We start from the raw sequence: 26,381 nt of genomic DNA, 5'->3' as shown, positions 1-26,381 counted from the left end.
GTGGGTGGAAGAGGCAACACAGAGAGGGGTGGGTGGGTGGGTGGAAGAGGCAACACAGAGAGGGGTGGGTGGGTGGAAGAGGCAACACAGAAAGAGGGGTGGGTGGGTGGAAGAGGCAACAGAAAGAGGGGTGGGTGGGTGGGTGGAAGAGGCAACACAGAAAAAGGGGTGGGTGGGTAGAAGAGGCAACACAGAAAGAGGGGTGGGTGGGTGGAAGAGGCAACACAGAAAGAGGGGTGGGTGGGTGGGAGGAAGAGGCAACACAGAAAGAGGGGTGGGTGGGTGGGAGGAAGAGGCAACACAGAAAGAGGGGTGGGTGGGTGGGAGGAAGAGGCAACACAGAAAGAGGGGTGGGTGGGTGGGAGGAAGAGGCAACATAGAAAGAGGGGTGGGTGGGTGGGAGGAAGAGGCAACACAGAAAGAGGGATGGGTGGGTGGAAGAGGCAACACAGAAAGAGGGGTGGGTGGGTGGAAGAGGCAACTAAGAAAGAGGAGTGGGTGGAAGAGGCAACAGAAAAAGAGGGGTGGGTGGAAGAGGCAACACAGAAAGAGGGGTGGGTGGGAGGAAGAGGCAACACAGAAAGAGGGGTGGGTGGGAGGAAGAGGCAACACAGAAAGAGGGGTGGGTGGGAGGAAGAGGCAACACAGAAAGAGGGGTGGGAGGGTGTGTGGGAGGAAGAGGCAACAAGGAAAGAGGGGTGGGTGGGTGGGAGGAAGAGGCCACACATAAAGAGGGTTGGGTGGGAGGGAGGAAGGGGCCAAACAGAAAGAGGGGTGGGTGGGTGGAAGAGGCAACACAGAAAAAGGGGTGGGTGGGTGGGTGGAAGAGGCAACACAGAAAAAGGGGTGGGTGGGTGGGTGGAAGAGGCAACACAGAAAGAGGGGTGGGTGGAAGAGGCAACACAGAAAGAGGGGTGGGTGGGTGGGTGGAAGAGGCAACACAGAAAGAGGGGTGGGTGGGTGGAAGAGGCAACACAGAAAGGGGTGGGCGGGTGGACGAGGCAACACAGAAAGAGGGGTGGGTGGAAGAGGCAACACAGAAAGAGGTGGGTGGGTGAATGGAAGAGGCAACACAGAAAGAGGGGTGGGTGGAAGAGGCAACACAGAAAGAGGGGTGTGTGGGTGGAAGAGGCAACACAGAAAGAGGGGTGGGTGGGTGGAAGAGGCAACACAGAAAGAGGGGTGGGTGGGTGGGTGGAAGAGGCAACACAGAAAGAGGGGTGGGTGGGTGGGTGGAAGAGGCAACACAGAAAGAGGGGTGGGTGGGTGGGAGGAAGAGGCAACACAGAAAGAGGGGTGGGTGGGTGGGAGGAAGAGGCAACACAGAAAGAGGGGTGGGTGGGTGGGAGGAAGAGGCAACACAGAAAGAGGGGTGGGTGGGTGGGAGGAAGAGGCAACACAGAAAGAGGGGTGGGTGGGTGGGAGGAAGAGGCAACACAGAAAGAGGGGTGGGAGGGTAGGTGGAAGAGGCAACACAGAAAGAGGAGTGGGTGGGTGGAAGAGGCAACACAGAAAGGGGTGGGCGGGTGGAAGAGGCAACACAGAAAGAGGGGTGGGTGGAAGAGGCAACACAAAAAGAGGTGGGTGGGTGGGTGGAAGAGGCAACAGAAAGAGGGGTGGGTGGGTGGGTGGAAGAGGCAACACAGAAAAAGGGGTGGGTGGGTAGAAGAGGCAACACAGAAAGAGGGGTGGGTGGGTGGAAGAGGCAACACAGAAAGAGGGGTGGGTGGGTGGGAGGAAGAGGCAACACAGAAAGAGGGGTGGGTGGGTGGGAGGAAGAGGCAACACAGAAAGAGGGGTGGGTGGGTGGGAGGAAGAGGCAACACAGAAAGAGGGGTGGGTGGGTGGGAGGAAGAGGCAACATAGAAAGAGGGGTGGGTGGGTGGGAGGAAGAGGCAACACAGAAAGAGGGATGGGTGGGTGGAAGAGGCAACACAGAAAGAGGGGTGGGTGGGTGGAAGAGGCAACTAAGAAAGAGGAGTGGGTGGAAGAGGCAACAGAAAAAGAGGGGTGGGTGGAAGAGGCAACACAGAAAGAGGGGTGGGTGGGAGGAAGAGGCAACACAGAAAGAGGGGTGGGTGGGAGGAAGAGGCAACACAGAAAGAGGGGTGGGTGGGAGGAAGAGGCAACACAGAAAGAGGGGTGGGAGGGTGTGTGGGAGGAAGAGGCAACAAGGAAAGAGGGGTGGGTGGGTGGGAGGAAGAGGCCACACATAAAGAGGGTTGGGTGGGAGGGAGGAAGGGGCCAAACAGAAAGAGGGGTGGGTGGGTGGAAGAGGCAACACAGAAAAAGGGGTGGGTGGGTGGGTGGAAGAGGCAACACAGAAAAAGGGGTGGGTGGGTGGGTGGAAGAGGCAACACAGAAAGAGGGGTGGGTGGGTGGGTGGAAGAGGCAACACAGAAAGAGGGGTGGGTGGGTGGGTGGAAGAGGCAACACAGAAAGAGGGGTGGGTGGGTGGAAGAGGCAACACAGAAAGGGGTGGGCGGGTGGACGAGGCAACACAGAAAGAGGGGTGGGTGGAAGAGGCAACACAGAAAGAGGTGGGTGGGTGAATGGAAGAGGCAACACAGAAAGAGGGGTGGGTGGAAGAGGCAACACAGAAAGAGGGGTGTGTGGGTGGAAGAGGCAACACAGAAAGAGGGGTGGGTGGGTGGAAGAGGCAACACAGAAAGAGGGGTGGGTGGGTGGGTGGAAGAGGCAACACAGAAAGAGGGGTGGGTGGGTGGGTGGAAGAGGCAACACAGAAAGAGGGGTGGGTGGGTGGGAGGAAGAGGCAACACAGAAAGAGGGGTGGGTGGGTGGGAGGAAGAGGCAACACAGAAAGAGGGGTGGGTGGGTGGGAGGAAGAGGCAACACAGAAAGAGGGGTGGGTGGGTGGGAGGAAGAGGCAACACAGAAAGAGGGGTGGGTGGGTGGGAGGAAGAGGCAACACAGAAAGAGGGGTGGGAGGGTAGGTGGAAGAGGCAACACAGAAAGAGGAGTGGGTGGGTGGAAGAGGCAACACAGAAAGGGGTGGGCGGGTGGAAGAGGCAACACAGAAAGAGGGGTGGGTGGAAGAGGCAACACAAAAAGAGGTGGGTGGGTGAATGGAAGAGGCAATACAGAAAGAGGGGTGGGTGGAAGAGGCAACACAGAAAGAGGGGTGTGTGGGTGGAAGAGGCAACACAGAAAGAGAGGTGGGTGGGTGGAAGAGGCAACACAGAAAGAGGGGTGGGTGCGTGGAAGAGGCAACACAGAAAGAGGGGTGGGTGGGTGGGAGGAAGAGGCAACACAGAAAGAGGGGTGGGTGGGTGGGAGGAAGAGGCAACACAGAAAGAGGGGTGGGTGGGTGGGAGGAAGAGGCAACACAGAAAGAGGGGTGGGTGGGTGGGAGGAAGAGGCAACACAGAAAGAGGGGTGGGTGGGTGGGAGGAAGAGGCAACACAGAAAGAGGGGTGGGTGGGTGGGTGGGAGGAAGAGGCAACACAGAAAGAGGGGTGGGTGGGTGGGAGGAAGAGGCAACACAGAAAGAGGGGTGGGAGGGTAGGTGGAAGAGGCAACACAGAAAGAGGGGTGGGAGGGTAGGTGGAAGAGGCAACACAGAAAGAGCGGTGGGCGGAAGAGGCAACACAGAAAGAGGGGTGGGTGGGTGTGTGGAAGAAGCAACACAAAAAGAGGGGTGGGTGGGTGGAAGAGGCAACACAGAAAGAGAGGTGGGTGGGTGGGAGGAAGAGGCAACACAGAAAGAGGGGTGGGTGGGTGGAAGAGGCAACACAGAAAGGGGTGGGCGGGTGGAAGAGGCAACACAGAAAGAGGAGTGGGTGGGTGGAAGAGGCAACACAGAAAGAGGGGTGGGTGGAAGAGGCAACACAGAAAGAGGGGTGGGTCGGTGGGTGGAAGTGGCAACACAGGAAGAGGGGTGGGTGGGTGGGTGGAAGAGGCAACACAGAAAGAGGGGTGGGTGGGTGGAAGAGGCAACACAGAAAGAGGGGTGGGTGGGTGGAAGAGGCAACACAGAAAGAGGGGTGGGTGGGTGGGTGGAAGAAGCAACACAGAAAGAGGGGTGGGTGGAAGAGGCAACACAGAGAGGGGTGGGTGGGTGGGTGGAAGAGGCAACACAGAGAGGGGTGGGTGGGTGGGTGGAAGAGGCAACACAGAAAGAGGGGTGGGTGGAAGAGGCAACACAGAAAGAGGGGTGGGTGGGTGGAAGAGGCAACACAGAAAGAGAGGTGGGTGGGTGGGAGGAAGAGGCAACACAGAAAGAGGGGTGGGTGGGTGGAAGAGGCAACACAGAAAGAGGGGTGGGTGGGTGGGTGGAAGAGGCAACACAGAAAGAGGGGTGGGTGGGTGGGAGGAAGAGGCAACACAGAAAGAGGGGTGGGTGGTCGGGAGGAAGAGGCAACACAGAAAGAGGGGTGGGTGGGTGGGAGGAAGAGGCAACACAGAAAGAGGGGTGGGTGGGTGGGAGGAAGAGGCAACACAGAAAGAGGGGTGGGTGGGTGGGTGGGTGGAAGAGGCAACACAGAAAGAGGGGTGGGTGGGTGGGTGGAAGAGGCAACACAGAAAGGGGTGGGCGGGTGGACGAGGCAACACAGAAAGAGGGGTGGGTGGAAGAGGCAACACAGAAAGAGGTGGGTGGGTGAATGGAAGAGGCAACACAGAAAGAGGGGTGGGTGGAAGAGGCAACACAGAAAGAGGGGTGTGTGGGTGGAAGAGGCAACACAGAAAGAGGGGTGGGTGCGTGGAAGAGGCAACACAGAAAGAGGGGTGGGTGGGTGGGTGGAAGAGGCAACACAGAAAGAGGGGTGGGTGGGTGGGAGGAAGAGGCAACACAGAAAGAGGGGTGGGTGGGTGGGAGGAAGAGGCAACACAGAAAGAGGGGTGGGTGGGTGGGAGGAAGAGGCAACACAGAAAGAGGGGTGGGAGGGTAGGTGGAAGAGGCAACACAGAAAGAGGAGTGGGTGGGTGGAAGAGGCAACACAGAAAGGGGTGGGCGGGTGGAAGAGGCAACACAGAAAGAGGGGTGGGTGGAAGAGGCAACACAGAAAGAGGTGGGTGGGTGAATGGAAGAGGCAATACAGAAAGAGGGGTGGGTGGAAGAGGCAACACAGAAAGAGGGGTGTGTGGGTGGAAGAGGCAACACAGAAAGAGAGGTGGGTGGGTGGAAGAGGCAACACAGAAAGAGGGGTGGGTGCGTGGAAGAGGCAACACAGAAAGAGGGGTGGGTGGGTGGGAGGAAGAGGCAAGAGGGGTGGGTGGGTGGGAGGAAGAGGCAACACAGAAAGAGGGATGGGTGGGTGGGAGGAAGAGGCAACACAGAAAGAGGGGTGGGTGGGTGGGAGGAAGAGGCAACACAGAAAGAGGGGTGGGTGGGTGGGAGGAAGAGGCAACACAGAAAGAGGGGTGGGTGGGTGGGAGGAAGAGGCAACACAGAAAGAGGGGTGGGAGGGTAGGTGGAAGAGGCAACACAGAAAGAGGGGTGGGAGGGTAGGTGGAAGAGGCAACACAGAAAGAGCGGTGGGCGGAAGGGGCAACACAGAAAGAGGGGTGGGTGGGTGTGTGGAAGAAGCAACACAAAAAGAGGGGTGGGTGGGTGGAAGAGGCAACACAGAAAGAGAGGTGGGTGGGTGGGAGGAAGAGGCAACACAGAAAGAGGGGTGGGTGGGTGGAAGAGGCAACACAGAAAGGGGTGGGCGGGTGGAAGAGGCAACACAGAAAGAGGGGTGGGTGGAAGAGGCAACACAGAAAGAGGTGGGTGGGTGAATGGAAGAGGCAATACAGAAAGAGGGGTGGGTGGGTGGAAGAGGCAACACAGAAAGGTGGGTGGGTGGAAGAGGCAACACAGAAAGAGGGGGGGGTGGGTGGAAGAGGCAACACAGAAAGAGGGGTCGGTGGGTGGAAGAGGCAACAGAAAGAGGGGTGGGAGGAGGAGGCAACACAGAAAGAGGTGTGGGTGGGTGGAAGAGGCAACAGAAAGAGGGGTGGGTGGGTGGAAGAGGCAACACAGAAAGAGGGGTGGGTGGGTGGAAGAGGCAACACAGAAAGAGGGGTGGGTGGGTGTAAGAGGCAACACAGAAAGAGGGGTGGGTGGAAGAGGCAACAGAGAAAGAGGGGTGGGTGGAAGAGGCAACACAGAAAGAGGGGTGGGTGGAAGAGGCAACACAGAAAGGTGTGGGTGGGTGGAAGAGGCAACACAGAAAGAGGGGTGGGTGGAAGAGGCAAAACAGAAAGAGGGGTGGGTGGAAGAGGCAACACAGAAAGAGGGGTGGGTGGAAGAGGCAACACAGAGAGGGGTGGGTGGAAGAGGCAACACAGAGAGGGGTGGGTGGGTGGAAGAGGCAACACAGAGAGGGGTGGGTGGGTGGAAGAGGCAACACAGAGAGGGGTGGGTGGGTGGAAGAGGCAACACAGAGAGGGGTGGGTGGGTGGGTGGAAGAGGCAACACAGAGAGGGGTGGGTGGGTGGGTGGAAGAGGCAACACAGAGAGGGGTGGGTGGGTGGGTGGAAGAGGCAACACAGAGAGGGGTGGGTGGGTGGGTGGAAGAGGCAACACAGAGAGGGGTGGGTGGGTGGGTGGAAGAGGCAACACAGAAAGAGGGGTGGGTGGAAGAGGCAACACAGAGAGGGGTGGGTGGGTGGGTGGGTAGAAGAGGCAACACAGAAAGAGGGGTTTGTGGGTGGAAGAGGCAACACAGAAAGAAGGGTGGGTGGGTGGGTTGAAGAGGCAACAGAGAAAGAGGGGTGGGTGGAAGAGGCAACACAGAGGGGTGGGTGGGTGGTTGAAAGAGGCAACACAGAAAGAGGGGTGGGTGGGTGGGTTGAAGAGGCAACACAGAAAGAGGGGTGGGTGGGAGGAAGAGGCAATACAGAAAGAGGGGTGGGTGGAAGAGGCAACACAGAAAGAGGGGTGGGTGGGTGGAAGAGGCAACACAGAAAGAGGGGTGGGTGGAAGAGGCAACACAGAGAGGGAGGGGTGGGTGGGTGAGGCAACACAGTAAGAGGGGTGGGTGGGTGGAAGAGGCAACAGAAAGAGGTGTGGGTGAATGGAAGAGGCAACACAGAAAGAGGGGTGGGTGGGTGGGTGGAAGAGGCAACACAGAAAGAGGGGTGGGTGGGTGGGTGGAAGAGGCAACACAGAAAGAGGGGTGGGTGGGTGGGTGGAAGAGGCAACACAGAAAGAGGGGTGGGTGGGTGGGTGGAAGAGGCAACACAGAAAGAGGGGTGGGTGGGTGGGTGGAAGAGGCAACACAGAAAGAGGGGTGGGTGGGTGGGTGGAAGAGGCAACACAGAAAGAGGGGTGGGTGGGTGGGTGGAAGAGGCAACACAGAAAGAGGGGTGGGTGGGTGAATGGAAGAGGCAACACAGAAAGAGGGGTGGGTGGGTGGGTGGAAGAGGCAACACAGAAAGAGGGGTGGGTGGGTGGGTGGAAGAGGCAACACAGAAAGAGGGGTGGGCGGGTGGGTGGAAGAGGCAACACAGAAAGAGGGGTGGGCGGGTGGGTGGAAGAGGCAACACAGAAAGAGGGGTGGGCGGGTGGGTGGAAGAGGCAACACAGAAAGAGGGGTGGGCGGGTGGGTGGAAGAGGCAACACAGAAAGAGGGGTGGGCGGGTGGGTGGAAGAGGCAACACAGAAAGAGGGGTGGGCGGGTGGGTGGAAGAGGCAACACAGAAAGAGGGGTGGGCGGGTGGGTGGAAGAGGCAACACAGAAAGAGGGGTGGGCGGGTGGGTGGAAGAGGCAACACAGAAAGAGGGGTGGGCGGGTGGGTGGAAGAGGCAACACAGAAAGAGGGGTGGGCGGGTGGGTGGAAGAGGCAACACAGAAAGAGGGGTGGGTGGGTGGGTGGAAGAGGCAACACAGAAAGAGGGGTGGGTGGGTGGGTGGAAGAGGCAACACAGAAAGAGGGGTGGGTGGGTGGGAGGAAGAGGCAACACAGAAAGAGGGGTGGGAGGAAGAGGCAACACAGAAAGAGGGGTGGGTGGGTGGGTGGAAGAGGCAACACAGAAAGAGGGGTGGGTGGAAGAGGCAACAGAGAAAGAGGGGTGGGTGGAAGAGGCAACACAGAAAGAGGGGTGGGTGGGTGGAAGAGGCAACACAGAAAGAGAGGTGGGTGGGTGGAAGAGGCAACACAGAAAGAGAGGTGGGTGGAAGAGGCAACACAGAAAGAGGGGTCGGTGGGTGGGTGGGTGGAAGAGGCAACACAGAAAGGTGTGGGTGGGTGGGAGAGGCAACACAGAAAGAGGGGTGGGTGGGTGGGTGGGAGGAAGGGGCAACACAGAAAGGTGGGTGGGTGGGAGTTAGAGGCAACACAGAAAGAGGGGTGGGTGGGAGAGGCAACACAGAGAGGGGTGGGTGGCTGGGTGGAAGAGGCAACACAGAGAGGGGTGGGTGGCTGGGTGGAAGAGGCAACACAGAGAGGGGTGGGTGGGTGGGTGGGTGGAAGAGGCAACACAGAGAGGGGTGGGTGGGTGGGTGGAAGAGGCAACACAGAGAGGGGTGGGTGGGTGGGTGGAAGAGGCAACACAGAGAGGGGTGGGTGGGTGGGTGGAAGAGGCAACACAGAAAGAGGGGTGGGTGGGTGGGAGGAAGAGGCAACACAGAGAGGGGTGGGTGGAAGAGGCAACACAGAAAAAGGGGTGGGTGGGTAGAAGAGGCAACACAGAAAGAGGGGTGGGTGGGTGGAAGAGGCAACACAGAAAGAGGGGTGGGTGGGTGGGAGGAAGAGGCAACACAGAAAGAGGGGTGGGTGGGTGGGAGGAAGAGGCAACACAGAAAGAGGGGTGGGTGGGTGGGAGGAAGAGGCAACACAGAAAGAGGGGTGGGTGGGTGGGAGGAAGAGGCAACACAGAAAGAGGGTGGGTGGGTGGAAGAGGCAACACAGAAAGAGGGGTGGGTGGGTGGAAGAGGCAACTAAGAAAGAGGAGTGGGTGGAAGAGGCAACAGAAAAAGAGGAGTGGGTGGAAGAGGCAACAGAAAAAGAGGGGTGGGTGGAAGAGGCAACACAGAAAGAGGGGTGGGTGGGTGGGTGGGAGGAAGAGGCAACACAGAAAGAGGGGTGGGTGGGTGTGTGGGAGGAAGAGGCAACACAGAAAGAGGGGTGGGTGGGTGGGTGGAAGAGGCAACACAGAAAGAGGGGTGGGTGGGTGGGTGGAAGAGGCAACAAGGAAAGAGGGGTGGGTGGGTGGGAGGAAGAGGCCACACATAAAGAGGGGTGGGTGGGAGGGAGGAAGAGGCCACACAGAAAGAGGGTTGGGTGGGAGGGAGGAAGGGGCCACACAGAAAGAGGCGTGGGTGGGTGGAAGAGGCAACACAGAAAGAGGGGTGGGTGGGTGGGTGGAAGAGGCAACACAGAAAGAGGGGTGGGTGGGTGGGTGGAAGAGGCAACACAGAAAGAGGGGTGGGTTGGTGGAAGAGGCAACACAGAAAGAGGGGTGGGTGGGTGGGTGAGGCAACACAGAAAGAGGGGTGGGTGGAAGAGGCAACACAGAAAGAGGAGTGGGTGGGTGGAAGAGGCAACACAGAAAGGGGTGGGCGGGTGGAAGAGGCAACACAGAAAGAGGGGTGGGTGGAAGAGGCAACACAGAAAGAGGTGCGTGGTTGAATGGAAGAGGCAACACAGAAAGAGGGGTGTGTGGGTGGAAGAGGCAACACAGAAAGAGAGGTGGGTGGGTGGAAGAGGCAACACAGAAAGAGGGGTGGGCGGGTGGGTGGAAGAGGCAACACAGAAAGAGGGGTGGGCGGTGGGTGGAAGAGGCAACACAGAAAGAGGGGTGGGTGGGTGGGTGGAAGAGGCAACACAGAAAGAGGGGTGGGTGGGTGGGTGGAAGAAGCAACACAGAAAGAGGGGTGGGTGGAAGAGGCAACACAGAGAGGGGTGGGTGGGTGGGTGGAAGAGGCAACACAGAGAGGGGTGGGTGGGTGGAAGAGGCAACACAGAGAGGGGTGGGTGGGTGGAAGAGGCAACACAGAAAGAGGGGTGGGTGGGTGGGTGGAAGAGGCAACACAGAAAGAGGGGTGGGTGGGTGGAAGAGGCAACACAGAGAGGGAGGGGTGGGTGGGTGAGGCAACACAGTAAGAGGGGTGGGTGGGTGGAAGAGGCAACAGAAAGAGGGGTGGGTGAATGGAAGAGGCAACACAGAAAGAGGGGTGGGTGGGTGGAAGAGGCAACACAGAAAGAGGGGTGGGCGAGTGGGTGGAAGAGGCAACACAGAAAGAGGGGTGGGCGGGTGGGTGGAAGAGGCAACACAGAAAGAGGGGTGGGCGGGTGGGTGGAAGAGGCAACACAGAAAGAGGGGTGGGCGGGTGGGTAGAAGAGGCAACACAGAAAGAGGGGTGGGCGGGTGGGTGGAAGAGGCAACACAGAAAGAGGGGTGGGCGGGTGGGTGGAAGAGGCAACACAGAAAGAGGGGTGGGCGGGTGGGTGGAAGAGGCAACACAGAAAGAGGGGTGGGCGGGTGGGTGGAAGAGGCAACACAGAAAGAGGGGTGGGCGGGTGGGTGGAAGAGGCAACACAGAAAGAGGGGTGGGCGGGTGGGTGGAAGAGGCAACACAGAAAGAGGGGTGGGTGGGTGGGTGGAAGAGGCAACACAGAAAGAGGGGTGGGTGGGTGGGTGGAAGAGGCAACACAGAAAGAGGGGTGGGTGGGTGGGTGGAAGAGGCAACACAGAAAGAGGGGTGGGTGGGTGGGTGGAAGAGGCAACACAGAAAGAGGGGTGGGTGGGTGGGAGGAAGAGGCAACACAGAAAGAGGGGTGGGAGGAAGAGGCAACACAGAAAGAGGGGTGGGTGGGTGGGTGGAAGAGGCAACACAGAAAGAGGGGTGGGTGGGTGGAAGAGGCAACACAGAAAGAGGGGTGGGTGGAAGAGGCAACAGAGAAAGAGGGGTGGGTGGAAGAGGCAACACAGAAAGAGGGGTGGGTGGGTGGAAGAGGCAACACAGAAAGAGAGGTGGGTGGGTGGAAGAGGCAACACAGAAAGAGAGGTGGGTGGAAGAGGCAACACAGAAAGAGGGGTCGGTGGGTGGGTGGGTGGAAGAGGCAACACAGAAAGGTGTGGGTGGGTGGGAGAGGCAACACAGAAAGAGGGGTGGGTGGGTGGGTGGGAGGAAGGGGCAACACAGAAAGGTGGGTGGGTGGGAGTTAGAGGCAACACAGAAAGAGGGGTGGGTGGGTGGGTGGAAGAAGCAACACAGAAAGAGTGGTGGGTGGGTGGGTAGGTGTAAGAGGCAACACAGGAAGAGGGGTGGGTGGGAGGAAGAGGCAACACAGAAAGGTGGGTGGGTGGTCGGAAGAGGCAACACAGAAAGAGGGGTGGGTGGGTGGGAGGAAGAGGCAACACAGAAAGAGGGGTGGGGGGGTGGGAGGAAGAGGCAACACAGAAAGAGGGGTGGGTGGGTGGGAGGAAGAGGCAACACAGAAAGAGGGGTGGGAGGAAGAGGCAACACAGAAAGAGGGGTGGGAGGAAGAGGCAACACAGAAAGAGGGGTGTGTGGGTGGGAGGAAGAGGCAACACAGAAAGAGGGGTGGGCGGGTAGGTGGAAGAGGCAACACAAAGAGGGGTGGGCGGAAGAGGCAACACAGAAAGAGGGGTGGGTGGGTGGAAGAGGCAACACAGAAAGAGGGGTGGGTGGGTGGGTGGAAGAGGCAACACAGAAAGAGGGGTGGGTGGGTGGAAGAGGCAACACAGAAAGAGGGGTGGGTGGGTGGGTAGAAGAGGCAACAGAAAGAGGGGTGGGAGGAGGAGGCAACACAGAAAGAGGGGTGGGTGGGTGGAAGAGGCAACAGAAAGAGGGGTGGGTGGGTGGAAGAGGCAACACAGAAAGAGGGGTGGGTGGGTGGAAGAGTCAACACAGAAAGAGGGGTGGGTGGGTGTAAGAGGCAACACAGAAAGAGGGGTGGGTGGAAGAGGCAACAGAGAAAGAGGGGTGGGTGGAAGAGGCAACACAGAAAGAGGGGTGGGCGGGTGGAAGAGGCAACACAGAAAGAGGGGTGGGTGGAAGAGGCAACACAGAAAGAGGGGTGGGTGGAAGAGGCAACACAGAGAGGGGTGGGTGGAAGAGGCAACACAGAAAGAGGGGTGGGTGGAAGAGGCAACACAGAGAGGGGTGGGTGGGTGGGTGGAAGAGACAACACAGAAAGAGGGGTGGGTGGGTGTAAGAGGCAACACAGAAAGAGGGGTGGGTGGAAGAGGCAACAGAGAAAGAGGGGTGGGTGGAAGAGGCAACACAGAAAGAGGGGTGGGTGGGTGGAAGAGGCAACACAGAAAGAGGGGTGGGTGGAAGAGGCAACACAGAAAGAGGGGTGGGTGGAAGAGGCAACACAGAGAGGGGTGGGTGGAAGAGGCAACACAGAGAGGGGTGGGTGGGTGGGTGGAAGAGGCAACACAGAGAGGGGTGGGTGGAAGAGGCAACACAGAAAGAGGGGTGGGTGGGTGGGTGGAAGAGGCAACACAGAAAGAGGGGTGGGTGGGTGGGTGGAAGAGGCAACACAGAAAGAGGGGTGGGTGGGTGGGTGGAAGAGGCAACACAGAAAGAGGGGTGGGTGGGTGGGTGGAAGAGGCAACACAGAAAGAGGGGTGGGTGGGTGGGTGGAAGAGGCAACACAGAAAGAGGGGTGGGTGGGTGGGTGGAAGAGGCAACACAGAAAGAGGGGTGGGTGGGTGGGTGGAAGAGGCAACACAGAAAGAGGGGTGGGTGGGTGGGTGGAAGAGGCAACACAGAAAGAGGGGTGGGTGGGTGGGTGGAGGAGGCAACACAGAAAGAGGGGTGGGTTGGTGGGGGAAAGAGGCAACACAGAAAGAGGGGTGGGTGGGTGGGTGGAAGAGGCAACACAGAAAGAGGAGTGGGTGGGTGGGTGGAAGAGGCAACACAGAAAGAGGGGTGGGTGGGTGGGTGGGTGGAAGAGGCAACACAGAAAGAGGGGTGGGTGGGTGGGTGGAAGAGGCAACACAGAAAGAGGGGTGGGTGGGTGGGTGGAAGAGGCAACACAGAAAGAGGGGTGGGTGGGTGGGTGGAAGAGGCAACACAGAAAGAGGGGTGGGTGGGTGGAAGCGGCAACACAGAAAGAGGGGTGGGTGGGTGGGTGGAAGAGGCAACACAGAAAGAGGGGTGGGTGGGTGGGTGGAAGAGGCAACACAGAAAGAGGGGTGGGTGGGTGGGTGGGTGGAAGAGGCAACACAGAAAGAGGGGTGGGTGGAAGAGGCAACACAGAAAGAGGGGTGGGTGGGTGGAAGAGGCAACACAGAAAGAAAAGTGGGTGGGTGGGTGGAAGAGGCAACACAGAAAGAGGGGTGGGTGGGTGGGTGGAAGAAGCAACACAGAAAGAGGGGTGGGTGGAAGAGGCAACACAGAGAGGGGTGGGTGGGTGGGTGGAAGAGGCAACACAGAGAGGGGTGGGTGGGTGGGTGGAAGAGGCAACACAGAGAGGGGTGGGTGGGTTGGTGGAAGAGGCAACACAGAGAGGGGTGGTTGGGTGGGTGGAAGAGGCAACACAGAGAGGGGTGGGTGGGTGGGTGGAAGAGGCAACACAGAGAGGGGTGGGTGGGTGGGTGAAAGAGGCAACACAGAGAGGGGTGGGTGGGTGGAAGAGGCAACACAGAAAGAGGGGTGGGTGGGTGGAAGAGGCAACAGAAAGAGGGGTGGGTGGGTGGGTGGGTGGGTGGGTGGAAGAAGCAACACAGAAAAAGGGGTGGGTAGGTAGAAGAGGCAACACAGAAAGAGGGGTGGGTGGGTGGAAGAGGCAACACAGAAAGAGGGGTGGGTGGGTGGGAGGAAGAGGCAACACAGAAAGAGGGGTGGGTGGGTGGGAGGAAGAGGCAACACAGAAAGAGGGGTGGGTGGGTGGGAGGAAGAGGCCACACATAAAGAGGGGTGGGTGGGAGGGAGGAAGAGGCCACACATAAAGAGGGGTGGGTGGGAGGGAGGAAGAGGCCACACAGAAAGAGGGTTGGGTGGGAGGGAGGGGCCACACAGAAAGAGGGTTGGGTGGGAGGGAGGGGCCACACAGAAAGAGGGTTGGGTGGGAGGGAGGGGCCACACAGAAAGAGGGTTGGGTGGGAGGGAGGGGCCACACAGAAAGAGGGTTGGGTGGGAGGGAGGGGCCACACAGAAAGAGGGGTGGGTGGGTGGAAGAGGCAACACAGAAAGAGGGGTGGGTGGGTGGGTGGAAGAGGCAACACAGAAAGAGGGGTGGGTGGGTGGGTGGAAGAGGCAACACAGAAAGAGGGGTGGGTGGGTGGGTGGAAGAGGCAACACAGAAAGAGGGGTGGGTGGGTGGGTGGAAGAGGCAACACAGAAAGAGGGGTGGGTGGGTGGGTGGAAGAGGCAACACAGAAAGAGGAGTGGGTGGGTGGAAGAGGCAACACAGAAAGGGGTGGGCGGGTGGAAGAGGCAACACAGAAAGAGGGGTGGGTGGAAGAGGCAACACAGAAAGAGGTGCGTGGGTGAATGGAAGAGGCAATACAAAAAGAGGGGTGGGTGGAAGAGGCAACACAGAAAGAGGGGTGTGTGGGTGGAAGAGGCAACACAGAAAGAGAGGTGGGTGGGAGGAAGAGGCAACACAGAAAGAGGGGTGGGTGGGTGGGAGGAAGAGGCAACACAGAAAGAGGGGTGGGTGGGTGGGAGGAAGAGGCAACACAGAAAGAGGGGTGGGTGGGTGGGAGGAAGAGGCAACACAGAAAGAGGGGTGGGTGGGTGGGAGGAAGAGGCAACACAGAAAGAGGGGTGGGTGGGTGGGAGAGGCAACACAGAAAGAGGGGTGGGTGGGTGGAAGAGGCAACTAAGAAAGAGGGGTGGGTGGAAGAGGCAACAGAAAAAGAAGGGGTGGGTGGAAGAGGCAACACAGAAAGAGGGGTGGGTGGGAGGAAGAGGCAACACAGAAAGAGGGGTGGGTGGGAGGAAGAGGCAACACAGAAAGAGGGGTGGGTGGGTGTGTGGGAGGAAGAGGCAACACAGAAAGAGGGGTGGGTGGGTGGGTGGAAGAGGCAACAAGGAAAGAGGGGTGGGTGGGTGGAAGAGGCAACAAGGAAAGAGGGGTGGGTGGGTGGAAGAGGCCACACATAAAGAGGGGTGGGTGGGAGGGAGGAAGAGGCCACACAGAAAGAGGGTTGGGTGGGAGGGAGGAAGGGGCCACACAGAAAGAGGGGTGGGTGGGTGGAAGAGGCAACACAGAAAGAGGGGTAGGTGGGTGGGTGGAAGAGGCAACACAGAAAGAGGGGTGGGTGGGTGGCTGGAAGAGGCAACACAGAAAGAGGGGTGGGTGGGTGGGTGGAAGAGGCAACACAGAAAGAGGGGTGGGTGGGTGGGTGGAAGAGGCAACACAGAAAGAGGGGTGGGTGGGTGGGTGGAAGAGGCAACACAGAAAGAGGAGTGGGTGGGTGGAAGAGGCAACACAGAAAGGGGTGGGTGGGTGGAAGAGGCAACACAGAAAGAGGGGTGGGTGGAAGAGGCAACACAGAAAGAGGTGCGTGGGTGAATGGAAGAGGCAATACAGAAAGAGGGGTGGGTGGAAGAGGCAACACAGAAAGAGGGGTGTGTGGGTGGAAGAGGCAACACAGAAAGAGAGGTGGGTGGGTGGAAGAGGCAACACAGAAAGGGGTGGGCGGGTGGAAGAGGCAACACAGAGAGGGGTGGGTGGAAGAGGCAACACAGAGAGGGGTGGGTGGGTGGAAGAGGCAACACAGAAAGAGGGGTGGGTGGGTGGAAGAGGCAACACAGAAAGAGGGGTGGGTGGGTGGGTGGAAGAGGCAACACAGAAAGAGGGGTGGGTGGGTGGGTGGAAGAGGCAACACAGAAAGAGGGGTGGGTGGGTGGGTGGAAGAGGCAACACAGAAAGGGGGGTGGGTGGGTGGGTGGAAGAGGCAACACAGAAAGGGGGGTGGGTGGGTGGGTGGAAGAGGCAACACAGAAAGAGGGGTGGGTGGGTGGGAGGAAGAGGCAACACAGAAAAGGGGGTGGGTGGGTGGGAGGAAGAGGCAACACAGAAAGAGGGGTGGGAGGGTAGGTGGAAGAGGCAACACAGAAAGAGGGGTGGGAGGGTAGGTGGAAGAGGCAACACAGAAAGAGCGGTGGGCGGAAGAGGCAACACAGAAAGAGGGGTGGGTGGGTGTGTGGAAGAAGCAACACAGAAAGAGGGGTGGGTGGGTGGAAGAGGCAACACAGAAAGAGAGGTGGGTGGGTGGGAGGAAGAGGCAACACAGAAAGAGGGGTGGGTGGGTGGAAGAGGCAACACAGAAAGGGGTGGGCGGGTGGAAGAAGCAACACAGAAAGAGGGGTGGGTGGAAGAGGCAACACAGAAAGAGGTGGGTGGGTGAATGGAAGAGGCAATACAGAAAGAGGGGTGGGTGGGTGGAAGAGGCAACACAGAAAGGTGGGTGGGTGGAAGAGGCAACACAGAAAGAGGGGTGGGTGGGTGGGTGGAAGAGGCAACACAGAAAGAGGGGTGGGTGGGTGTAAGAGGCAACACAGAAAGAGGGGTGGGTGGAAGAGGCAACAGAGAAAGAGGGGTGGGTGGAAGAGGCAACAGAGAAAGAGGGGTGGGTGGAAGAGGCAACACAGAAAGAGGGGTGGGTGGGTGGAAGAGGCAACACAGAAAGAGGGGTGGGTGGGTGGAAGAGGCAACACAGAAAGAGGGGTGGGTGGAAGAGGCAACACAGAAAGAGGGGTGGGTGGAAGAGGCAACACAGAAAGAGGGGTGGGTGGAAGAGGCAACACAGAAAGAGGTGGGTGGAAGAGGCAACACAGAGAGGGGTGGGTGGGTGGGTGGAAGAGGCAACACAGAGAGGGGTGGGTGGGTGGGTGGAAGAGGCAACACAGAGAGGGGTGGGTGGGTGGAAGAGGCAACACAGAGAGGGGTGGGTGGGTGGGTGGAAGAGGCAACACAGAAAGAGGGGTGGGTGGAAGAGGCAACACAGAGAGGGGTGGGTGGGTGGGTAGAAGAGGCAACACAGAAAGAGGGGTGGGTGGGTGGAAGAGGCAACACAGAAAGAAGGGTGGGTGGGTGGGTGGAAGAGGCAACAGAGAAAGAGGGGTGGGTGGAAGAGGCAACACAGAGGGGTGGGTGGGTGGTTGAAAGAGGCAACACAGAAAGAGGGGTGGGTGGGTGGGTTGAAGAGGCAACACAGAAAGAGGGGTGGGTGGAAGAGGCAACACAGAAAGAGGGGTGGGTGGAAGAGGCAACACAGAAAGAGGGGTGGGTGGGTGGGTGGAAGAGGCAACAGAGAAAGTGGGGTCGGTGGTTGGAAGAGGCAACACAGAAAGAGGGCTGGGTGAGTGGGTGGAAGAGGCAACATAGAAAGATGGGTGGGTGGGAGGAAGAGGCAACTAAGAAAGAGGGGTGGGTGGAAGAGGCAACACAAAAAGAGGGGTGGGTGGGTAGGAGGAAGAGGCAACACAGAAAGAGGGGTGGGTGGGTGAGTGAGTAGAAGAGGCAACACAGAAAGAGGGGTGGGTGGGTGGAAGAGGCAACACAGAAAGAGGGGTGGGTGGGAGGAAGAGGCAATACAGAAAGAGGGGTGGGTGGAAGAGGCAACACAGAAAGAGGGGTGGGTGGGTGGAAGAGGCAACACAGAAAGAGGGGTGGGTGGAAGAGGCAACACAGAGAGGGAGGGGTGGGTGGGTGAGGCAACACAGTAAGAGGGGTGGGTGGGTGGAAGAGGCAACAGAAAGAGGGGTGGGTGAATGGAAGAGGCAACACAGAAAGAGGGGTGGGTGGGTGAATGGAAGAGGCAACACAGAAAGAGGGGTGGGTGGAAGAGGCAACACAGAAAGAGGGGTGGGTGGGTGGGTGGAAGAGGCAACACAGAAAGAGGGGTGGGTGGGTGGGTGGAAGAGGCAACACAGAAAGAGGGGTGGGTGGGTGGGTGGAAGAGGCAACACAGAAAGAGGGGTGGGTGGGTGGGTGGGTGGAAGAGGCAACACAGAAAGAGGGGTGGGTGGGTGGGTGGAAGAGGCAACACAGAAAGAGGGGTGGGTGGGTGGGTGGAAGAGGCAACACAGAAAGAGGGGTGGGTGGGTGGGTGGAAGAGGCAACACAGAAAGAGGGGTGGGTGGGTGGGTGGAAGAGGCAACACAGAAAGAGGGGTGGGTGGGTGGGTGGAAGAGGCAACACAGAAAGAGGGGTGGGTGGGTGGGTGGAAGAGGCAACACAGAAAGAGGGGTGGGTGGGTGGGTGGAAGAGGCAACACAGAAAGAGGGGTGGGTGGGTGGGAGGAAGAGGCAACACAGAAAGAGGGGTGGGTGGGTGGGTGGAAGAGGCAACACAGAAAGAGGGGTGGGTGGGTGGGTGGGTGGAAGAGGCAACACAGAAAGAGGGGTGGGTGGGTGGAAGAGGCAACACAGAAAGAGGGGTGGGTCGGTGGGTAGAAGACGCAACACAGAAAGAGGGGTGGGTGGAAGAGGCAACACAGAAAGAGGGGTGGGTGTAAGAGGCAACACAGAAAGAGGGGTGGGTGGGTGGGTGGGTGTAAGAGGCAACACAGAAAGAGGGGTGGGTGGAAGAGGCAACAGAGAAAGAGGGGTGGGTGGAAGAGGCAACACAGAAAGAGGGGTGGGTGGGTGGAAGAGGCAACACAGAAAGAGGGGTGGGTGGGTGGAAGAGGCAACACAGAAAGATAGGTGGGTGGGTGGAAGAGGCAACACAGAAAGAGGGGTCGGTGGGTGGGTGGGTTGAAGAGGCAACACAGAAAGGTGTGGGTGGGTGGAAGAGGCAACACAGAAAGAGGGGTGGGTGGGTGGAAAAGGTAACACAGAAAGAGGGGTGGGTGGGTGGAAAAGGCCACACAGAAAGAGGGGTGGGTGGGTGGGTGGGAGGAAGGGGCAACACAGAAAGATGGGTGGGTGGGTGGGAGGAAGAGGCAACACAGGAAGAGGGGTGGGTGGGTGGGAGGAAGAGGCAACACAGGAAGAGGGGTGGGTGGGTGGGAGGAAGAGGCAACACAGGAAGAGGGGTGGGTGGGAGGAAGAGGCAACACAGAAAGGTGGGTGGGAGGGAGGAAGAGGCAACACAGAAAGAGGGGTGGGTGGGAGGAAGAGGCAACACAGAAAGAGGGGTGGGTGGGTGGGAGGAAGAGGCAACACAGAAAGAGGGGTGGGTGGGTGGGAGGAAGAGGCAACACAGAAAGAGGGGTGGGTGGGTGGGAGGAAGAGGCAACACAGAAAGAGGGGTGGGTGGGTGGGAGGAAGAGGCAACACAAAGAGGGGTGGGAGGAAGAGGCAACACAGAAAGAGGGGTGGGTGGGAGGAAGAGGCAACACAGAAAGAGGGGTGGGCGGGTAGGTGGAAGAGGCAACACAAAGAGGGGTGGGCGGAAGAGGCAACACAGAAAGAGGGGTGGGTGGGTGGAAGAGGCAACACAGAAAGAGGGGTGGGTGGGTGGAAGAGGCAACACAGAAAGAGGGGTGGGTGGGTGGAAGAGGCAACACAGAAAGAGGGGTGGGTGGGTGGGTAGAAGAGGCAACACAGAAAGAGGGGTGGGTGGGTGTGTGGAAGAAGCAACACAGAAAGAGGGGTGGGTGGGTGGAAGAGGCAACACAGAAAGAGGGGTGGGTGGGTGGAAGAGGCAACACAGAAAGAGGGGTGGGTGGGTGGAAGAGGCAACAGAAAGAGGGGTGGGAGGAGGAGGCAACACAGAAAGAGGGGTGGGTGGGTGGAAGAGGCAACAGAAAGAGGGGTGGGTGGGTGGAAGAGGCAACACAGAAAGAGGGGTGGGTGGGTGGAAGAGACAACACAGAAAGAGGGGTGGGTGGGTGTAAGAGGCAACACAGAAAGAGGGGTGGGTGTAAGAGGCAACAGAGAAAGAGGGGTGGGTGGAAGAGGCAACACAGAAAGAGGGGTGGGTGGGTGGAAGAGGCAACACAGAAAGAGGGGTGGGTGGGTGGAAGAGGCAACACAGAGAGGGGTGGGTGGGTGGGTGGGTAGAAGAGGCAACACAGAAAGAGGGGTTTGTGGGTGGAAGAGGCAACACAGAAAGAGGGGTGGGAGGGTAGGTGGAAGAGGCAACACAGAAAGAGCGGTGGGTGGAAGAGGCAACACAGAAAGAGGGGTGGGTGGGTGTGTGGAAGAAGCAACACAAAAAGAGGGGTGGGTGGGTGGAAGAGGCAACACAGAAAGAGAGGTGGGTGGGTGGGAGGAAGAGGCAACACAGAAAGAGGGGTGGGTGGGTGGAAGAGGCAACACAGAAAGGGGTGGGCGGGTGGAAGAGGCAACACAGAAAGAGGGGTGGGTGGAAGAGGCAACACAGAAAGAGGTGGGTGGGTGAATGGAAGAGGCAATACAGAAAGAGGGGTGGGTGGGTGGAAGAGGCAACACAGAAAGGTGGGTGGGTGGAAGAGGCAACACAGAAAGAGGGGTGGGTTGGTGGGGGGAAGAGGCAACACAGAAAGAGGGGTGGGTGGGTGGGGGGAAGAGGCAACACAGAAAGAGGAGTGGGTGGGTGGGTGGAAGAGGCAACACAGAAAGAGGAGTGGGTGGGTGGAAGAGGCAACACAGAAAGAGGGGTGGGTGGAAGAGGCAACACAGAAAGAGGGGTGGGTCGGTGGGTGGAAGTGGCAACACAGGAAGAGGGGTGGGTGGGTGGGTGGAAGAGGCAACACAGAAAGAGGGGTGGGTGGGTGGAAGAGGCAACACAGAAAGAGGGGTGGGTGGGTGGAAGAGGCAACACAGAAAGAGGGGTGGGTGGGTGGGTGGAAGAAGCAACACAGAAAGAGGGGTGGGTGGAAGAGGCAACACAGAGAGGGGTGGGTGGGTGGGTGGGTGGAAGAGGCAACACAGAGAGGGGTGGGTGGGTGGGTGGAAGAGGCAACACAGAGAGGGGTGGGTGGGTGGGTGGAAGAGGCAACACAGAGAGGGGTGGGTGGGTGGAAGAGGCAACACAGAAAGAGGGGTGGGTGGGTGGAAGAGGCAACAGAAAGAGGGGTGGGTGGGTGGGTGGGTGGAAGAGGCAACACAGAAAAAGGGGTGGGTGGGTAGAAGAGGCAACACAGAAAGAGGGGTGGGTGGGTGGAAGAGGCAACACAGAAAGAGGGGTGGGTGGGTGGGAGGAAGAGGCAACACAGAAAGAGGGGTGGGTGGGTGGGAGGAAGAGGCAACACAGAAAGAGGGGTGGGTGGGTGGGAGGAAGAGGCAACACAGAAAGAGGGGTGGGTGGGTGGGAGGAAGAGGCAACATAGAAAGAGGGGTGGGTGGGTGGGAGGAAGAGGCAACACAGAAAGAGGGATGGGTGGGTGGAAGAGGCAACACAGAAAGAGGGGTGGGTGGGTGGAAGAGGCAACTAAGAAAGAGGAGTGGGTGGAAGAGGCAACAGAAAAAGAGGGGTGGGTGGAAGAGGCAACACAGAAAGAGGGGTGGGTGGGAGGAAGAGGCAACACAGAAAGAGGGGTGGGTGGGAGGAAGAGGCAACACAGAAAGAGGGGTGGGAGGGTGTGTGGGAGGAAGAAGCAACACAGAAAGAGGGGTGGGTGGGTGGGTGGAAGAGGCAACAAGGAAAGAGGGGTGGGTGGGTGGGAGGAAGAGGCCACACATAAAGAGGGTTGGGTGGGAGGGAGGAAGGGGCCAAACAGAAAGAGGGGTGGGTGGGTGGAAGAGGCAACACAGAAAAAGGGGTGGGTGGGTGGGTGGAAGAGGCAACACAGAAAAAGGGGTGGGTGGGTGGGTGGAAGAGGCAACACAGAAAGAGGGGTGGGTGGGTGGGTGGAAGAGGCAACACAGAAAGAGGGGTGGGTGGGTGGGTGGAAGAGGCAACACAGAAAGAGGGGTGGGTGGGTGGAAGAGGCAACACAGAAAGGGGTGGGCGGGTGGACGAGGCAACACAGAAAGAGGGGTGGGTGGAAGAGGCAACACAGAAAGAGGTGGGTGGGTGAATGGAAGAGGCAACACAGAAAGAGGGGTGGGTGGAAGAGGCAACACAGAAAGAGGGGTGTGTGGGTGGAAGAGGCAACACAGAAAGAGGGGTGGGTGCGTGGAAGAGGCAACACAGAAAGAGGGGTGGGTGGGTGGGTGGAAGAGGCAACACAGAAAGAGGGGTGGGTGGGTGGGAGGAAGAGGCAACACAGAAAGAGGGGTGGGTGGGTGGGAGGAAGAGGCAACACAGAAAGAGGGGTGGGTGGGTGGGAGGAAGAGGCAACACAGAAAGAGGGGTGGGAGGGTAGGTGGAAGAGGCAACACAGAAAGAGGAGTGGGTGGGTGGAAGAGGCAACACAGAAAGGGGTGGGCGGGTGGAAGAGGCAACACAGAAAGAGGGGTGGGTGGAAGAGGCAACACAGAAAGAGGTGGGTGGGTGAATGGAAGAGGCAATACAGAAAGAGGGGTGGGTGGAAGAGGCAACACAGAAAGAGGGGTGTGTGGGTGGAAGAGGCAACACAGAAAGAGAGGTGGGTGGGTGGAAGAGGCAACACAGAAAGAGGGGTGGGTGCGTGGAAGAGGCAACACAGAAAGAGGGGTGGGTGGGTGGGAGGAAGAGGCAACACAGAAAGAGGGGTGGGTGGGTGGGAGGAAGAGGCAACACAGAAAGAGGGGTGGGTGGGTGGGAGGAAGAGGCAACACAGAAAGAGGGGTGGGTGGGTGGGAGGAAGAGGCAACACAGAAAGAGGGGTGGGTGGGTGGGAGGAAGAGGCAACACAGAAAGAGGGGTGGGAGGGTAGGTGGAAGAGGCAACACAGAAAGAGGGGTGGGAGGGTAGGTGGAAGAGGCAACACAGAAAGAGCGGTGGGCGGAAGAGGCAACACAGAAAGAGGGGTGGGTGGGTGTGTGGAAGAAGCAACACAAAAAGAGGGGTGGGTGGGTGGAAGAGGCAACACAGAAAGAGAGGTGGGTGGGTGGGAGGAAGAGGCAACACAGAAAGAGGGGTGGGTGGGTGGAAGAGGCAACACAGAAAGGGGTGGGCGGGTGGAAGAGGCAACACAGAAAGAGGGGTGGGTGGAAGAGGCAACACAGAAAGAGGTGGGTGGGTGAATGGAAGAGGCAATACAGAAAGAGGGGTGGGTGGGTGGAAGAGGCAACACAGAAAGGTGGGTGGGTGGAAGAGGCAACACAGAAAGAGGGGGGGGTGGGTGGAAGAGGCAACACAGAAAGAGGGGTCGGTGGGTGGAAGAGGCAACAGAAAGAGGGGTGGGAGGAGGAGGCAACACAGAAAGAGGTGTGGGTGGGTGGAAGAGGCAACAGAAAGAGGGGTGGGTGGGTGGAAGAGGCAACACAGAAAGAGGGGTGGGTGGGTGGAAGAGGCAACACAGAAAGAGGGGTGGGTGGGTGTAAGAGGCAACACAGAAAGAGGGGTGGGTGGAAGAGGCAACAGAGAAAGAGGGGTGGGTGGAAGAGGCAACACAGAAAGAGGGGTGGGTGGAAGAGGCAACACAGAAAGGTGTGGGTGGGTGGAAGAGGCAACACAGAAAGAGGGGTGGGTGGAAGAGGCAAAACAGAAAGAGGGGTGGGTGGAAGAGGCAACACAGAAAGAGGGGTGGGTGGAAGAGGCAACACAGAGAGGGGTGGGTGGAAGAGGCAACACAGAGAGGGGTGGGTGGGTGGAAGAGGCAACACAGAGAGGGGTGGGTGGGTGGAAGAGGCAACACAGAGAGGGGTGGGTGGGTGGAAGAGGCAACACAGAGAGGGGTGGGTGGGTGGGTGGAAGAGGCAACACAGAGAGGGGTGGGTGGGTGGGTGGAAGAGGCAACACAGAGAGGGGTGGGTGGGTGGGTGGAAGAGGCAACACAGAGAGGGGTGGGTGGGTGGGTGGAAGAGGCAACACAGAGAGGGGTGGGTGGGTGGGTGGAAGAGGCAACACAGAAAGAGGGGTGGGTGGAAGAGGCAACACAGAGAGGGGTGGGTGGGTGGGTGGGTAGAAGAGGCAACACAGAAAGAGGGGTTTGTGGGTGGAAGAGGCAACACAGAAAGAAGGGTGGGTGGGTGGGTTGAAGAGGCAACACAGAAAGAAGGGTGGGTGGGTGGGTTGAAGAGGCAACAGAGAAAGAGGGGTGGGTGGAAGAGGCAACACAGAGGGGTGGGTGGGTGGTTGAAAGAGGCAACACAGAAAGAGGGGTGGGTGGGTGGGTTGAAGAGGCAACACAGAAAGAGGGGTGGGTGGGAGGAAGAGGCAATACAGAAAGAGGGGTGGGTGGAAGAGGCAACACAGAAAGAGGGGTGGGTGGGTGGAAGAGGCAACACAGAAAGAGGGGTGGGTGGAAGAGGCAACACAGAGAGGGAGGGGTGGGTGGGTGAGGCAACACAGTAAGAGGGGTGGGTGGGTGGAAGAGGCAACAGAAAGAGGTGTGGGTGAATGGAAGAGGCAACACAGAAAGAGGGGTGGGTGGGTGAATGGAAGAGGCAACACAGAAAGAGGGGTGGGTGGGTGGGTGGAAGAGGCAACACAGAAAGAGGGGTGGGTGGGTGGGTGGAAGAGGCAACACAGAAAGAGGGGTGGGTGGGTGGGTGGAAGAGGCAACACAGAAAGAGGGGTGGGTGGGTGGGTGGAAGAGGCAACACAGAAAGAGGGGTGGGTGGGTGGGTGGAAGAGGCAACACAGAAAGAGGGGTGGGTGGGTGGGTGGAAGAGGCAACACAGAAAGAGGGGTGGGTGGGTGAATGGAAGAGGCAACACAGAAAGAGGGGTGGGTGGGTGGGTGGAAGAGGCAACACAGAAAGAGGGGTGGGTGGGTGGGTGGAAGAGGCAACACAGAAAGAGGGGTGGGCGGGTGGGTGGAAGAGGCAACACAGAAAGAGGGGTGGGCGGGTGGGTGGAAGAGGCAACACAGAAAGAGGGGTGGGCGGGTGGGTGGAAGAGGCAACACAGAAAGAGGGGTGGGCGGGTGAGTGGAAGAGGCAACACAGAAAGAGGGGTGGGCGGGTGGGTGGAAGAGGCAACACAGAAAGAGGGGTGGGCGGGTGGGTGGAAGAGGCAACACAGAAAGAGGGGTGGGCGGGTGGGTGGAAGAGGCAACACAGAAAGAGGGGTGGGCGGGTGGGTGGAAGAGGCAACACAGAAAGAGGGGTGGGTGGGAGGGTGGAAGAGGCAACACAGAAAGAGGGGTGGGTGGGTGGGTGGAAGAGGCAACACAGAAAGAGGGGTGGGTGGGTGGGTGGAAGAGGCAACACAGAAAGAGGGGTGGGTGGGTGGGTGGAAGAGGCAACACAGAAAGAGGGGTGGGTGGGTGGGTGGAAGAGGCAACACAGAAAGAGGGGTGGGTGTAAGAGGCAACACAGAAAGAGGGGTGGGTGGGTGGGTGGGTGTAAGAGGCAACACAGAAAGAGGGGTGGGTGGAAGAGGCAACAGAGAAAGAGGGGTGGGTGGAAGAGGCAACACAGAAAGAGGGGTGGGTGGGTGGAAGAGGCAACACAGAAAGAAGGGTGGGTGGAAGGAAGAGGCAACACAGAAAGAGGGGTGGGAGGAGGAGGCAACACAGAAAGAGGGGTGGGTGGGTGGAAGAGGCAACAGAAAGAGGGGCGGGTGGAAGAGGCAACACAGAAAGAGGGGTGGGTGGGTGGGTGGGTGGAAGAGGCAACACAGAAAGAGGGGTGGGTGGGTGTAAGAGGCAACACAGAAAGAGGGGTGGGTGGAAGAGGCAACAGAGAAAGAGGGGTGGGTGGAAGAGGCAACAGAGAAAGAGGGGTGGGTGGAAGAGGCAACACAGAAAGAGGGGTGGGTGGGTGGAAGAGGCAACACAGAAAGAGGGGTGGGTGGGTGGAAGAGGCAACACAGAAAGAGGGGTGGGTGGAAGAGGCAACACAGAAAGAGGGGTGGGTGGAAGAGGCAACACAGAAAGAGGGGTGGGTGGAAGAGGCAACACAGAAAGAGGTGGGTGGAAGAGGCAACACAGAGAGGGGTGGGTGGGTGGGTGGAAGAGGCAACACAGAGAGGGGTGGGTGGGTGGAAGAGGCAACACAGAGAGGGGTGGGTGGGTGGGTGGAAGAGGCAACACAGAAAGAGGGGTGGGTGGAAGAGGCAACACAGAGAGGGGTGGGTGGGTGGGTAGAAGAGGCAACACAGAAAGAGGGGTGGGTGGGTGGAAGAGGCAACACAGAAAGAAGGGTGGGTGGGTGGGTGGAAGAGGCAACAGAGAAAGAGGGGTGGGTGGAAGAGGCAACACAGAGGGGTGGGTGGGTGGTTGAAAGAGGCAACACAGAAAGAGGGGTGGGTGGGTGGGTTGAAGAGGCAACACAGAAAGAGGGGTGGGTGGAAGAGGCAACACAGAAAGAGGGGTGGGTGGAAGAGGCAACACAGAAAGAGGGGTGGGTGGGTGGGTGGAAGAGGCAACAGAGAAAGTGGGGTCGGTGGTTGGAAGAGGCAACACAGAAAGAGGGCTGGGTGAGTGGGTGGAAGAGGCAACATAGAAAGATGGGTGGGTGGGAGGAAGAGGCAACTAAGAAAGAGGGGTGGGTGGAAGAGGCAACACAAAAAGAGGGGTGGGTGGGTAGGAGGAAGAGG

This window comes from Triturus cristatus, chromosome 1_1 (genome assembly GCF_964204655.1).
Source record: "Triturus cristatus chromosome 1_1, aTriCri1.1, whole genome shotgun sequence".
NCBI classification, from domain to species: Eukaryota; Metazoa; Chordata; class Amphibia; order Caudata; family Salamandridae; genus Triturus; species Triturus cristatus.
This window is presented reverse-complemented; position numbering follows the sequence as displayed.